Source organism: Benincasa hispida, chromosome 6, assembly GCF_009727055.1.
Source record: "Benincasa hispida cultivar B227 chromosome 6, ASM972705v1, whole genome shotgun sequence".
Classification (NCBI taxonomy): domain Eukaryota; kingdom Viridiplantae; phylum Streptophyta; class Magnoliopsida; order Cucurbitales; family Cucurbitaceae; genus Benincasa; species Benincasa hispida.
In genome coordinates this window covers 1,805,070-1,812,141 of record NC_052354.1, presented here as the reverse complement: position 1 = coordinate 1,812,141, position 7,072 = coordinate 1,805,070, and the positions used below count along the sequence as shown (strand labels likewise).

General features: G+C 33.3%; 1 pseudogene; it reads right to left on the bottom strand.

The window, feature by feature from the left end:
• Window positions 1-1,943, bottom strand: part of LOC120079875 — a 7,308-nt pseudogene extending 5,365 nt beyond the window's left edge.
• Between the last annotated feature and the right edge of the window lie 5,129 nt (window positions 1,944-7,072).

Genomic DNA, 7,072 nt, shown 5'->3' with positions numbered 1-7,072 from the left:
AAAAAAAAAAAAAAAAGAAAGAAAAAGCTAACATGGACAAATACAAAGACTATAGAAGGAAAAAACTAGTGCAAGTTATAATGGTTTGGACTTCAAATCCTAAACTTGGGGACGGACTTTGGCACATTCTTGAGGCATATATCTACTCCAAAACCAATGTTGTCTCCAAAGACATGACATGTCTTCAATTGGAATACCTTTTGTCTCCGGCAAGAAGAAATAGATGAATAGAGTCATCAACGCCACAAAAAATGCAAAGAAGAAGAACAACCCAAATTTCATATGGCAGAGCATGGTGAGAAAGATTTGAGCAATCAAAAAGGTAAAGAACATGTTCACTGAGACTGTTACACTTTGAGTAGCTGATCGAATTTCAAGTGGGAAAATTTCACTTGGAACCAACCATCCCAGAGGTCCCCAAGACCATGCAAAGGCTTGAACATAAACACATATGAACAATACCACGACACCCACATACCACTTGGGTAGATAAGCAACCTCACCAAAAACTCCAAATTTCCAAGCAATAAACACAGCCACTAAAACCTACAAATACAATTTTATTAGAATCAGTACAATCAATAAAGAAAATGCTTTTGAAAAAAAAAAAGAAATAACATTCATTAGTTTAATAATTAAAGAAAACTTTAAAGAAGCTAAAGAAAGAATGTACTCACCTGAAAAACGAACATGATGATTCCACCAAGTAAGAAAAGGATCCTCCTTCCCCACTTATCGGTGCCATAAACAGATACAAAAGTCGCCAGAGCATTAATACCACCAGTAATGACAGATGAAAGAAGAGAAGCATTGTCTCCAAAACCAATGGTCTTGAACAACATAGGAGCATAGAACATGACCACATTGATACCAGTCAATTGCTGGAAAAGTGGAATTAAAATGGACATTACCAACGGTGGCCTATTTTGTCTCTCTCTCAAATTCCTCCATGGATGCTTCACTGCTTTGGCAGCCATACTCGCCGCCACAATATCTTGAAATTCTACTTCTACATCTTTCTTGGACACACCACGAATGCGTTGGAGCATGGTCTTTGCCTTCTCTACTTCGCCTCTCTCCAACATTGAGTTTGGAGTGTCAGGAAGGAATAGAGCTGAGATAGTTGCACCACCAGAACTATGCAATGAAGTAATAGGTTCTCTACTTCGCCTCTCTACAATGCAGGCACAGCTGCACCACCAGAACTTACTCGCCATCCCCATCCACCATGAATATTAGCAGTACCATAGTTGACAAAATTAGCCACTAGAATACCAATTGTAATAGAAAGTTGAAAAACAACATTGAGGGAACCTCGATATTTAGATGGGGCCATCTCTGAAACATAAAGTGGAATAAGATTGAAGTTGAAAATCCAACTCCAAATAACCCAAAACAAATACGGCCAATATATGAGCATGGCTATGTTTATAGCTGCCGCCAAACGATAGCACCAACTAAAAAACAAAGCTTCCAAGAAGCATGGATTTCTTACGACCAAAGTTTTGGTCACCCAAGAGGCTACAAAGGAGTCAGAAGAGCAGCCAAATAAAGAGAAGAAGTGAAACATAGTAAGAGTAAGACTATCAAACTTGCGAATATGATTGGTATAAGTGTTCAAGCTTCTTTCTGATAGAACAGAATTGGAGAAAAAATTCTTGCAAAAAGGGAGCCATGGAGGTGACACCACCTGATTGACAAAAGCAAAAAATAAAAAATTGAGTGAGTGAAGACAGTAAGGGGAAGAGAGAACAAACAAAGAGAGAAAAGTAAAAGGAATTTGGAGGTAAATAATTACCGGAGATACCGATGTCATAACCAATGCTTAGCCCGCCCATGACAGCAACAATGCAAGTTATCAACACGTAACAAGTGAGCTCTCCTTGATAGTTCTTTATCCCATCTCCTTCATTACGACTTAGCTGGAAACCACCGCCAGCCATCTTACTAGTTGAGACTAGAGAGAAAAAATCGAAAAGTAGAAGAACTTAGTTAGTATGATTTATGGAGAGAAAAGAGACTGACTGAATGTGAAAAAAGATGTGATGTATGGGAGAATATATACTCTAAATATTTCCCTAAGTAATTAGAAATCCTCTTCCTATTCAAAATCCGTATGTGGTTGAATTAAGACTATATTAGGAATAATAAGATGTTTAGGCCGTTAATTGGATAATTATATCCATATTAATTTAATGCGTTTAAAAAGATAATTAAGCCGAAATTCCAATTCTTTTTCTTTTTTTTTTAAGTTTTAGCTTACAAATAAAAATAGTTCAAGACTATAAAAACTACATAGGACAAAATTCTCCATGCAATTCAAGAAATCATTCTGATAGAAAATAAATTTGATAATTTCCTAAAAGAAAAAATAATTTAAACCATCTACTTTTTTAAAAAAAATTAATTAATTAATTAATCCATATTCTTTTATCTAATCTTTTCAAATAGGTTCATAAACTTTAAAATATATTTAAAATTTTAATTTTATTTTCATTTAGGTTCTAAATTTTAAGAAGTGTCTAATAGATCTTAAACGTTCAATTATTATGTGTAATATATCTTAAAATTTTTAGTTTAGTATATAATAAATATTTAACCTATTTGATGTATGTTTTTAAATTCACCAATCTTCTAAAAGTAAATTTGAAATTTTAGGATGTCGTTAGACATAAATTCAATTTTCTATCTCATACGTCAATTAACCAACTAATTTTTTAAAATATAATATATCCATTACGAAATACAAAATTGAAAGTTCAGGACCTGTTAGTTACAATATAGCGTTTTTTAGACATAAAATTGAAAATTCAAGAAACTTTAAGGGGGTGTTTGGGACAAAGAGTTAGTTATTATAGTTGGGTTATAATTGTTTGTATTTGGGGTGTAGATTATTTTAGTTTGGGTTATAATAGTATATGTTTGAGGTATAAACTATTCTAGATGGAGAAGAAAACAATAAACATGTATTCAAGAATAAAAAAAAATGATGAAGATAAATTAGTAAAAACTATAGCAAATAGTAAATGCTATAATAAATGGGGGTTTTGAAATGGTATTTACTGTAACAGGTGGTGATTATTATAGTCTTAGGATAGTCTTTGCTCCAAACACCTTTTGAAGGTTTATGATCCAATTGAGAAAACAAATGAAAAAGAAAAAACTAAACCATTATACATATATACACAGTATTGAATTTCAGTCGACATGTCACATATCCATTGATCGACATTGACATTTCCATCATATTTTTTTAAAAAAAAATCAAAGGCAAAAGATAATGTAACCCATATGAATATAAATAATATCGATCATTTACACTCATGTCAAAAGCATAAAATATTTATATATTAATTATTTTGGTTAAAATACCATTTTGATCCTCCATACTTTGAAGTTTGTTTACTTTTAGTCCTCACAATTTCAATTGTCTAATTTTAGTCTCCATACTTTAAATAAATCTTAAATTTAGTCCTTCAAAATTATTTTTACCAAAATATATTAAATAACAACAATAATTTTCATACAAGAAAATAAAAATACTGGTGCGATGGCTTCGTTTCATCTCCAAAATATTGTTGTAACCGTACTTCTTGTTGATAATGAAATGGGGACACAAGTTATGAGCTTCGGTAAAGAAAAGGAATTTGAAAAAAAAATAAAAATAGGGAGAAAGTTGTTAAGAAAACGTGTAACAAAAGTGCAACAAAAAAACTTCGAAAAAAAGAGTGAAAAAAAGGAAGGAAAAAGAAAAAAAAAAAGTAACAAATAAAAGAAAGATGTAAAAAAAGGAGAAGAAAGTTAAAAAGAAAAGAAGCAAATAAAAAAAAAAAACAAAAAGAAGAAAAAAGGGCATGAAAAAACAAGAAAGTGAAAAAAATTATGAAAAAATTATATGGAGAAAAAAACAGTAAATTGAAAGAAAAAAAGAGTTGAAAAAAACTAAAAAAAATCATTGAAAAGTTTTTTTTAAAAAAAGAAAAAGGTAAAGAAAAGGTAAAGAAAAGAAAGAATAACATGAAAAGATTAACAAAAGAAAAAAAACCTAAAACTCTTTCCTTTCTTATTCCAAAACCATCTTCCTTAATCCTTCCCTCCCAAATCTCTCCCTCTTAACCTGGTCCCTCCCTCACTCATACTCTTGAGTACTATGAAGATGGAGACCTCCATTATCCGTGACGGATGGTGGCATACTCAACGCCGGTGGCATATATAGCATTGTGGATCAGAAGCTCCGACGACACAATATCTCCTTCCTCCTGCATAGATTTACGAATTGAATAGATTTGCGGCAGCAAGACCCACTTTAAGCAACAACGATGACGATGATGTTTGAGCGGCAACAAAGATATAGAAAAAATTCACGCTAAAATGATGAGAGGCTAGAAACCATGAACACACGCAGACTTCAGAACTTTTCCGACAATGAAGTTTCCAATGATTGAATTGACTATCTGATCTGTGGGATATTGCTCGTTTCTCCGAGACCTACACCTGGACTGCACAGTAAAAAAAAAACATCGGAGCAACTAAAATCTTATGGCAAACAAGATTTGAAAGTTTTAAAAAGGAGGTTACAAGCATGTTTTTAGCACTAATGACCTTCATCAAAGGCATCGATGGCAAGGAAGACTAGAAGCAGATATGAGTGACGATTCCACCACCCCTCTATTTATAATTGAAGTATCATATTTAGTTCTTGCTATACAAAGTGTGTTGAGAAATGGGGAGTCAACCAGTTCTTTTTCCAAGGAAATCTTAGAGGGAGAAAAACAATCAAAGCCTCAAGTTTATCCAAATTTAGTTAGAATCTCAATTTTACTCATTAAAATAAAGCTCGAAGTTTTATTGTCTTGGAAGAGAAGCCGTTATTCAAATTATTATTTAGGGAGGCCACCAATTTTACCCTACTCCAAATCGATGACCCAAAAAAAATTCATATTTTTCTATCCAAATTCAAGTTGAATTTTGGATTGAGACCCAATTTTTATTTGAATTGAAAGCGTGGGTAGTTTACCCAAAATCAAGTTTTGGTTATTCGTATACCAAGTTGAAATCAAATTTTGGGTATAAATTAATTTTGAGGAAGATTGAACTCAAATATATTCTAAATTCATTAAAGATTCAAATCCGAATTCAAAATAAATGTTGTCTCAAATAAAAAATATGGGCACACGCTAATGTCACACCCCACCCCAGATCACCCTCTTAGCCTAGAGAAGGGCGTGACTGCAGCAGTTATCAACCCTTAGGCTGACACTTACTGCCTAAAAACTATTGCGGAATAACTCTGATACCAAATACAAATTATATGCAACGGGACGGCTATAGGCCCACAATTTATTAACTTAGAAATTAATATGTTTAGAGTATTTACAACATTAGATTTACAAGTCCCAAAACCCACAAACCCTAGTCCCTATATGAACAATAGTAACATGTGTACAATATTAACAGTAATCACCTAGCAAACGGTTACAAGTCTTTTGGTCCTTTAGTGGCAGAGCAGATACTGAGCTGTCTTTAGAGGATTTGACCGCTACCTATGGGGGGGAAAAATAAAAACATTTGAAAATAGGGTGAGCTTACGCCCAGTGAGTGACCGAGAAAACATAGTAAATTCTCATGCATAATTTCATAAAATAGTTTTATCTAAAATATAAACTTTTACAACATAAATATTTTCCAAGCGTAACATATATAAAACTGTTTTAAACATAAAACAGTAAAATCATTTCTCAAATCAAAGTACTGTATATCTGGTAAAATAATCCCAACACCAACTACTAGTCCAAAGAGAACCCTTTTGCTCAATCTCTGACTTTATTCACTTGTGGCCACACTAAGTACCTTAACACATTAGGTACTACTGCTCAGAACCTTCTCCTTGTTCGTACTTCAGTATCGAGCTACTGGGATACCTTCTCAACAAGTACGTTAGATGTATCCCGTTGCCTTGTACCTCTCAAACGTACATTTCTAAGTACACGAGATAGAACGCTTCTCCTTGTACTGTCAATATCTAGATGGTGGTATGTCTTCCTTGTACTTCAGCATCGCATTTTACCAAAACTATTTATAAACAACGTTTCTCTTTAAAGGATGGTACAGCATATAACAATATACAACATGGCTTGAAAGATATAAGCGGGTCGGATAAAATCAACATATGTAAATAGATTTTTTCAAAAATATGCATGCGTTCAAATCACAATTCAACTTGCTTGGAAACCACTTTATAAAAACTAGTAGCATGAAATTATTTTCGGAAATATATTTCTGTAAAACGTTTTATTCAAACAGTTTTAAAAACATTTTAGTTCGAAAATATTTACCACTCACCTCGAAACTCTAGAACTTTTCACTCTAGTAGCTCCTGCGTCCCTTTTTTCACCCCTAGAATTTAGATTCAACTTACAACTTAGATTACTTAAGTTAAACCTTATGTGAAATACTTCATTCTACAAACTTATTCTAAAATATCTAGGAATTCTTATCCTAAACTTTCAGCTCCGAATTCCTTTGGTTTTGGCCGGAATCTCAAATCTTCAAGACTAGCCCAGACTGATCTGACAGTCTGACCCTTCTGCCTTCTTCTCAACTCCAGTCTAGTTCCTTTGAGCCTTTTCCTCCGGCAGCCCTACTTGAAAACTAGATCTTCAGAGCTTTCAAATGGATTTGGAATCACTCTAAATGCACGAGTATATTGGAAGATCTTCTCGTCCAAAATTGACACATTCCTCTGAACCCTCACTGCCGCTCTACTTTCTCTACGAAATTTATGATTTTGTGTGATTTGAAAATGAAATCCCAACTCCATATTTATAGGCGTTCAAATTGCTCATGGATAACAACACCTACTTAGCTGCATGGACAAATGTTTAATCCTCCCTTTATGAACGTAAGCTGACTTCACCTTGGTTCAATGTGTTCTTCCCAAACGCATCCAACACAATTTCTTAGGGTTTAAGAATTTCTCTTAATCAGACACCTAGATTTTAATTGACGTTTGTCCTTACATCTTCAAGCTTTGTTTGTATTCAAATTAGAGATTTTTACATGCATAATCCAC